General features: G+C 34.5%; 1 pseudogene; it reads right to left on the reverse strand.

Moving 5' to 3' along the window:
• Positions 1 to 8,925: 8,925 nt before the first annotated feature.
• Positions 8,926 to 9,006, reverse strand: LOC141622197 (small nucleolar RNA R71; annotated as a pseudogene).
• Positions 9,007 to 9,564: the final 558 nt, after the last annotated feature.

The following is a 9,564-nucleotide window of genomic DNA, read 5'->3' on the forward strand; positions in this document are numbered from 1 at the left end:
GTTTGTAATTGTTGAATAGAATAGCATGTTGTTGTATCTTGTTTTCAAATAATTGTTCATTATGTTGTCATGAAATTGGATGTTAGTGGTAAATAATCGAATTGTTGTTAGTAGAATTGTGTTGTACGATTGAGTAATAGAGTTGAGTTAAAAGAATTAATATGAATGAGTGGAATGAATGATATGTTGTTATATATCAGTAATAGGACTGTCGTTTTTGAGTGTTTTGTAACTGATGGTTGTTGACGAGTGATCGATGGAGGAATAGCCTGATAGTTGTATTGGTTTATATTCGAGTAATAACATGAGATGAGTACAAGTAATAGTCGAGTTGGTTGTCTTTGTGTACAATGTGTATTTGGTGACCCAATAGGTAGTTGGTGACTTGATAGGAAGTTGTGTTGTGTAATGTGTGCTAAGGTAGGTGATGATGATGGTTGATGAACAATCATAGCGGGGTGGTATTTCTAAATGGTTGTGTTGACCTGTGTCGGATGAACAGTGGTGGTTGCCTTAGTTCCTTTGTTTTGTGTCATGGGGGAGGATGAGTCGAACTTCGGGGACGAAGTTCTTTTAAGAGGGCAAGACTGTAATACCCGTCCTTTTAGGGACCTGTTGACCGACGTTGACTGACCTTAGACACCTATTTTGACCTTCGGAAACCTTACGAGTGATGACTTGTGACGATGTAAGCTTTGGAGTGTGTGTTACTCGATCTAGCGGAGGCTACTCGATCGAGTAACTTGGGGGCTCGATCGAGTAGACGTCACTCGATCGAGTAAGTTGGTTACTCGATCGAGTAACGGGTTTGCAGCGGGGAATTATAAATCGCTTATCGTGAACCTCAAATCATTTCTCTACCTTCTTCCAAAACCTAGATGCCGTCACCTCTCTTCTCCTTCACCATGGTTCACCTCCTTGATGCCTTTGTGAGTGGGTACACCTTAGGGATGGGATGCTTGATGATAATTGCATATTTTATATATTTTCATCTCCTATATTAGATCCATTTTACATGTCATTTAGCACTTATCATAGTGTTTTGAGCTAATATTTGTTATTGTAGTGCATTTGCTTGTCTCCACATGTTTTGTAGGATACTTAAGCTTTTTGGAGCTAAATTACTACAAGATGAGCTACTAGAGTGAAATGGCTAAATGAAACCAAGTATTGGACTAGCATGGAGTATTGGCATGAGTTTTGTATGGAGAAATTTGATGGACTAATGTGTGCAATACAAGTGTTGTCAACAATCAAAGTCAAGCCCAAACTCAAGTCCAAGTCATGGTGGAAAAGATAGGATTCCAAGCTACCTAGGATGCCAAGAGTTTAGGTCTTAACCGGGTGATTAATCGCTCAATTAATCACCCACATAGGATTCTCCAAGCAATTAAGAGGAGAGTTAAGGTAAACAGGCTGGAACCACACGACCCCGATCGGGGCTCTCAACCCCGATCGGGGTTGCATGTCTCTAGCTCGTTTACGTTTCACTCCCCTCCCCTATATAAAGGGGAGCCACTTAATAGCTTAGGCATCTCAATTTTTACGTCTCATATACTTACAATAGCCTTAAGCATTATAATTCTCTCAATAGTTTTCATTTTAGATTTCAATATAAGTTAAGCTTGTAGTTATCAACATTTGGTTCTTAATACATTTCAAGCATTTGGTTCTATTTGTTTCTTCTCTACAAGTTCATTCCTATTAAGGTATTTCTATTTCTAGTTTACGATTTTACATTACTATTAGTTTACGCATAGTTTACCATTAGTACTTTATTTACATTACATTAGTAGTATTTTTATTACATGTTATCTATACAATATTATTAAAAGGCTACTCTAAAATGACCAATTAAAGCCACGTATAGACAATGCCACATGGCAAAAGTTTAATTGTGACATGACAAAAAAATTTGTGACATGACACTAATCTCTACAATGTAAATTTACTAAATTAACCCTTTTATATATGCATAAAATGTACTTAAATGTCTAACAAAAATGACATTATTATCATCATTATTCTTAAATAAATTAATACAACAAACACAAAAAATAAATTAGTATAAACTTTTTATTTTCCACTTACAACTTTTGTTATGAATCTATCTTTGAGGTTATGAATCTATCATGTGAGAGGTCTCTCAATAACACTATTGTGATGTAATATATACTTCTTTTATTTAATGGTAGTATGTTATTAATCACCATTATTATGAATTATGTTATGATAATTTTTAATCTTCCCTTCATTCACAAAATTTTTCTTCTTCCTCCAAATAAATTGCTAAAATTAATAGGAGAATTAATTACAAAAATGATCTTATTATAAATATCACGCCGATCCTAATTTTCATTTTTATTACAAAAGCCGGTAGATAAAAAATACATAGAGAACTAAGTGTATTGTTTCTATTTTTATCCCTATTATGTTTTGAATTAATAGTTAGAATCTAATTTAGTTATTATTTTGTGTTTGTTTTCGAATTGCAGGAGAGTGTCATACTCACAAATCAATAACATTACATGAAATTAGAAATAATGGTAATGTTTACACTTTTCTTTTGGCTTGAATACTCTTTCATTTTTGACGGGTTTTTCCTTTTTCTATTATAGTGTGTAATATAAAATGATAATATGAATCTCTGATATGTGGTGACATGTTATATCTATCTATAATTTATAAACAATATAAAAAAGCTAGCTTGAACAATGTGACATGACATCTTCTTAAGCCATCTAAAACATATGTGACATCTCTGAAGTAAATTCCACTTATAATACCCTGCCAAATTTTGTTAGAAATTTTCATATCTATATTTGCTTCTTAAATGTCAAAACAAATAATTGAGAAATTTAATTAAAAAAACTATCAACATTCTACCATTTACTCCGCCCATCTATGAGTTTCTACGTTTTTTTTTAGGAAATTAATTCTACCATTTGAAATTCCCCGTTTATTCCATTTAATTATAAGTCTTATTCATTTTATCATTTAAATTATTGACTTCAATAGATGAACACCATCACATGTCGATATCCACCCTTTGCTCTACCAATTACATAGTAGTTGCTTCTTGGTTTTATTCAAACCAAACAATTTGTTTTGCATATGGAAGTTTGGTAGATTTTAAATGATGTCTTCCACAATACACACCAAATGCGTTAAGTGGCGCAAATTGTTATCGAGTTGAGTGTTTATTTGAATTTGTTACTCCAATCATAAAATTATCTTAACTTTTACTTCATTATTTACTTTGTAGTATTTCTTTGATGGAAATTCAAATGCACCAATATATTATCTTCTAACTGAGGAGATTTAAGAGGTAAGTAGTACGTTCTATTTTGATATGATTATTGTTTGATTTTTTTTAGCAAGTAAGATTAAATTATTGATATATTACTTTAGATGATTGTGCCTTTTATTTTGTCATTCCATGTACTTATATGGTTTCTTATTTTGCTAGGTTTATATGTTTTGAGGTGTTCAATGGTCGCTCCCTAAATCACCAAAACCTCGACTCTTTAAGTAATTTATTAGCAAGTGTTTAGCGAAATTTGCTTACCACAATCGTAAAATTATCTTAACTTTTACTTCATTATTTATTTTGTAGGATTTTTTTAATCGGAATTCAAATACATTGATATATTGTCTTCTAATGGAAGAGATTTGAGATGTAAGCAGTATGCATGTTTTATCTTGCCATGAATTTTGTTTGTGTTTTTTAACAAGTAAGATTTGATATAGTACTCTAGATTATTGTGCCTTTAATTATTTCATGTCATGTCCTTATATGGTTTTCTTATTTTGTCAGGTTTATATAATTTGAGATGTTCGGATGAAAATGGTCGCTTTCTAAATCCCCAAACCCCAGACTACGTAATTTGCTTGATTTTTGAGCGACTAATCATTTTGGTTGAATACAAAATTGATAGACGGAAACTTTTAGACTACTAGCTACTAAAGTGAGTTCGAGAATGAATGACAAAACTGTAATCCTTATTTTTAATAATAATTTGTCTTATCGGAATTCCATCGTTCTTCATATTTACTCTCAATAGCTTTTTTGGTATGTTTAAATGTTATACCATCCTTTTCTTTAGGTACGTTGTTAAATTGTGAATTTATTTTAGTGATAAATGTTTCGAGTGATGTTAGTAATGTGAGATACAACAAATTAAAGAGGAATCATTGCAATATAAACAAACTACTAGCTCAAAGACTATTACTCTGTAACACAAATTATAGATATGAGACTTTTCATTTGCGTTAACAAAAATCATTTGTAGATGATAAATAAGATGTTTTTTTTTCATAATAGGACTGTCTCAATTATTATAATACTAAGAAAATTTTTGTAATTAATTTCCGCATTAATTTCAAAAATTTATTATAGGGAAGAAAAAAAATTTGCGAATAAAGGGTAGATAAAAAATTACGGTAACATAAATACAAAGTATAATAATGTTGAAGGAAAACAAAGAGGTCATCCCATTAAATAAAAGAAATAAAGGTTAAATAAATAGGGTAGTTTAATAACAAAGGAGAGGAAATAAAAAGTTTGTTTTAATTTAATTTTTTTTGTGTTAGCAACTAATATTTCTAACAAAAATTTTACTTATTTGTTAAAATTTTAAATAAATAAATAAATGAGTAATTTTTAAGTAGTGCGATTTTTGAATAATTAAGTTTAACAATTATCAAAGAAAAAATATATATCATTTTCAATCAATATTTTATCATAAGAAAGTAGTTAAAAAAAATTTATATGAAAAATCTTAATCGATTCACTACCACGTTCAGTTATGAAAACTTTAATTAAAATGTCAATTTTAATTATAATATATGAAACTTAGATGTGATCTGTAGAGTTTTGGAATTTTTTAACTCATGAAATTTTTAATGTACACAATTAATTTAATATAGATATAATGATATTTTTGTAAGGAATTTTAAATTAGGATTATTATAATATTATATGAGAAATTTTTTGTAATTAATCTTCGCATTAATTTCAGCAATTTATTACAGGAAAGAAAAAAGATTTTGTTACTGAAGGTGAAGATAAAAAATAAATTATTGTAACATAAATACAAAGTATAATAATATTAAAGAGAAACAATAGGTCATCTTATTAAATAAAAGAAATAAATGTTAAATAGGGTAGTTTAATAAGGGCCTTATAGGGAAGCCATGCAAAATCAAGTATATAAAATGTTAAATTAGGTTGATATAATATTGTCTAATTGTTTCTATCACATGTTTGCATCGTCACGTTTAATCTTTGTTTAAGGCCTTATTCAATTGATTAAGTTTGTTCATTCGTTCTAAAGTCGAGAGGCACGGAATTGAATTAGACTAAGCATGTGTAGTAGAACGACGTAGTCATGGCCGAGAGTTTTTCTAGGACCCGGTCTATGGTTGACACTAATGCCGTAAGGTGGGTATCTCTAAGCCTAAACTATTGACAATGTTATTGATATCAAGTTTAACATGATCATATATTTACGCTTGCATGTGTGACCCACTCCCCTAGACTCTCTTTTATCATATAGTTTACATCACGATTTTTGTTAGTTATCAAACCAAACAAACAAACCCAAAACGAAATCGATCTTGATAGAAATATTTCCATAACATTTCACAACGCAATTCCCGTCTCCTTGTGTTCGACCTCTATTGCTACATTCATTTGTTGTCTAGGGTATTTATCTTTGCATAGGTATACGATAAGCCTATCAAATTTTGGCGCTGTTGCTGGGGAAACGGTTTTATTGCGTTTTGATTTGTCGGTTTTTATCTTGTTTTCTTTTGTCTTGAGGAACACTTGTTCCTTGAGACCGTTACTTATCATTTTCCTAGAAATTGTTGTCTTATGCCCAGGTCCTCTCGTAGTGGAGAATTACTTTCACCGGATTCCGATCCCAAGAAAACCTTTAGGAGAAAACGACGTTTTTGGAAGGAAGTGAAAGAAGCCTCTTCTCCCGAACAACTTGAAAGTGCTAGAAAGTTTTACCTAGACGATCTAAAAATTCTTGAAGAGGAGGAGGTTTCAAGTTCATCATGTCCTGCACCACCACCATCTACTACTAAAAAGATGGTAAAACTTTCCGATCACTCAAAACCCACCGCGGCCATGCTTCCGGCCGGTATCACAACTACTCAAATTACCGCGCCGAACTTCGAGATCAAACTGGCTTTCATTAGCCTTGTGGAGAGGAAGCAATTTGGGGGAAGTCCTTTGGAGGATCCCAATTCGCATGTGCAAAATTTCTGTGACTATTGCTCCATGATCCGTCAAACGGGCGTCACTCAAGCCCAAATAAGGGAAATACTTTTCCCTTTCTCTTTGAAGGACAAGGCCAAGCGTTGGATCAATAGCCTTGACCGCACCGCCATGGGAATCGCCAATTGGGAGACATTGGCTCTTGCTTTCTATCAAAAGTTTTTTCCACCGGAGAAAACTAAAACTTTGAGGAGCCAAATCACCGGATTCCGTCAACAAGCTCTCGAGAGCTTATATGTGTGGACAGCGGGCCGCCCACGGGGGCGCTTGGTGAAGGGGCTCGAAAACAAGCGTTTGCATTTTGTAAGGAGTCGCCACCAATTTTTATGGGAAATTGGAACCGTTCGAATACCTCGTGTCATGTCAAGACACAAAGTAGTGACATGAACACTAAGCAATCGTTACCCTTAGCATTCTATGTCTAGAATGACTCTCGTGGATGCCAATGAACACGGGTGCTCACGGAGATCTGGAGTAAGGGGTGAGGGTACGTATTAGGAAGCTCTTTTGATCGAACACCTAATCCCGCCCGCCTCGATAGCGGCCTCTACTAATGATTAGGGAAGTTATTCGCACTTGATATATCGTCGGCTATATGCATGCAATGCAACATCCATAGATTAATCCTAACATGTGAGAATTAATACTAAGTCGGTGAACAATTAAGTTAGCAAACAATTGATGTCGAAGTTGGATTTAATATTGATTTACATGTGGAAACATACAAACAATAAATGGAATACAATAATTATAAATATAAATTACAATAATTACATTAGATAGGCGATTTATGTCGAAACTACCTTTAAAACGGATAATTTGAGAAAAAGAAATAAGAATAAAAGAATAGAACACGATAGATCAGAAGGTGATAATACGATTATTAGTTGATTAATACGTAGCTAATTAAACTAGGTCAAGGCAGAAAAGGAGTTCAGAGACAGAACTCATCTCGAACAGCGAAGCGAGCGCTGCGCCCTTTGGAAGAGGCGCAGCGATTCTTTGCGTCTGTTCAAGGGTGAGTCTGGGCCGTGAAGCGAATCGCAAAACCGTTAATGTTAATTGGTAAATTAATGGATTGATTGCGATTTTAGACTCGGATGAAAGTGATTAGCAGATTATTTACATATGATTGAGGTCATAAAACAGTAAAACATGGATGAGACGGAAATAAACGGATTAATTATGTGAAGGGTCGATGTTAATGAATGATTAATTAAACTAACTAACTAAACGAATTATTAACTAAACATGATGAATTAACGACGGATTAATGACTAAACAGGTGAAAATATATCAACAATGAATCCCAGAAACTCAACATGAACGAATTGAATCTCTAAAACTCGAATTGAATTTAATGACGAAAAACCCGCAAATATTGATTATTTGGGATTTGAGTCGGATTTATGACGAATTAAAACATGTTAATGATGATGGTTAATATACATATGAATTATTAAACTATCATGATGAAGAATTAACAGACGAACAACACAAAAGAAATAAATTTGATACGAATTACAGAGGACGGAGGAAGAAGAAAAGAAGCAGAGGCTGGCGGCCCCTCACGAAGAGGCGCAAAGCAGTGCTGCGCTCCTTCGAAGAGGCGCAGCGGTTGCTGCGTCTTTTCTCGACGTCTGTCTACTGGAAATCCGCAAAAAAGGTTTTAAAGACGGTTTTAGAAATCGGTTTTAATGAGGTACTTTCGACATAAACCTTACAATTGTTATACAATAATAAAAAAAAAAACAATAAATAAAAGAGAGATTAATACACCCTCAGACTTACATGTTGACGGAACGAGAAGAACTAAGAAGATCGATTAGTGATGCTCGACGCGAACGCAAGGAAAGAGTGCCCTCGAAAGAGGAAAACGATTTAACAAGTTGATTAATTAGATTGATTGAGTGTAGTGGTCAAATTGGTCGGTCATGCAACGGAGAGGCTGGTACCCGGAAAGATCCGAGCTTACGTGGTCGGAAGTCCAAGCACGTAGGCGCCAATTAGTAAGAACGAAGTCTAGAATGCAAAGGGAGAAGAGAAGGGCGGACACTCGCGTGAGAAATATGAGGAACGAAAGCTCCTATTTATACTAATCACGTGAAGGAATAGGGTTTCGGAGACTCTTTGGAAGTGAATCTCGGAAAGATATAAAAAAGATACGTAAATCATGCAAAGAAGGGCCTGGGAAAAGGCGCAGAGCCCACATGCGTCTCTTGGAAGAGGCGCAAAGACTGCCTTGCGTCTATTCCCGTGGAGGTTTCCTCCGCTTAAGAAAGATTTCCGTGTTTAAGTTATGGTAGGACGGAATTAATTCGATTATCTTTAATATCTTATGTAAATATTACGGGATATTATTTGCCAAAAGATAAAATTTGAGAAATATGGAATAGAAATATCCGGAACATTCCAGAACATTCGACTGGATTTAACGATTATCGGCAAATGGAGACGGTTTTTGACCGGACTCGAATGTACTCTAATTATGCCAAAACGACCGTATCGGGACGTAGATGACATTTAAGAGGTTGACATTAATATTTGAGCAATCACTTGACGATAATCTTACGAACTGTCACTAATCGTTCCGCGAACCAAACATGCGGCCCAATCATCACCGGGTGGTTTGCGAGAGGTGCAGAAACGAGGTGTCTACAATATGAAGCTTGAGAGAGGTACAAAGAGATACAAAGTCAATGCCCACATCATGGGCTAGATGATTGGTTTCTAGCTATAACATTCTACAATGGATGTTGTGCCGAGTCCCGAAGGATTCTTGATTCCGCCAACAATGGGCGGTTTGATCAAATTGACACCGATATTGCTCATGCCACGATCGAATCTATGGCGGTCCATAATGCACAATATGTCAATTCTCGAATTATGCCACCCAAAGGTAAAGAAGAATCCTCCAAAAACTCCGTCTTCCTAGCTCAAATCGCCTTACTCCAACAACAATTGGCAGATAAAGATGCTAGAGATTCCTTACAACAACTCAATGTCGTGTCTTCAACAAGTCAAATTATTGTTTGTGATGATTGCGGAGGTGCGGGTCATTACACCGCTCATTGCCGAGCTCCTATTGAAGAGGTAAATGCGTTTCAAGCTTTGAGACAAAGTTCATATCCACCGGGTACATTTTCCAACACTTATAACCCAAATTCAAAATTCCATCCGAACTTGTCTTATACTAGCAATAATGTGCTTAACCCTCAACCCCCACCACAACAAAATTGTAACACCCTCATACTCCAAGTGCCTTACCAGGACCA

The sequence above is a fragment of the Silene latifolia genome, chromosome 1, assembly GCF_048544455.1.
Source record: "Silene latifolia isolate original U9 population chromosome 1, ASM4854445v1, whole genome shotgun sequence".
NCBI lineage: Eukaryota > Viridiplantae > Streptophyta > Magnoliopsida > Caryophyllales > Caryophyllaceae > Silene > Silene latifolia.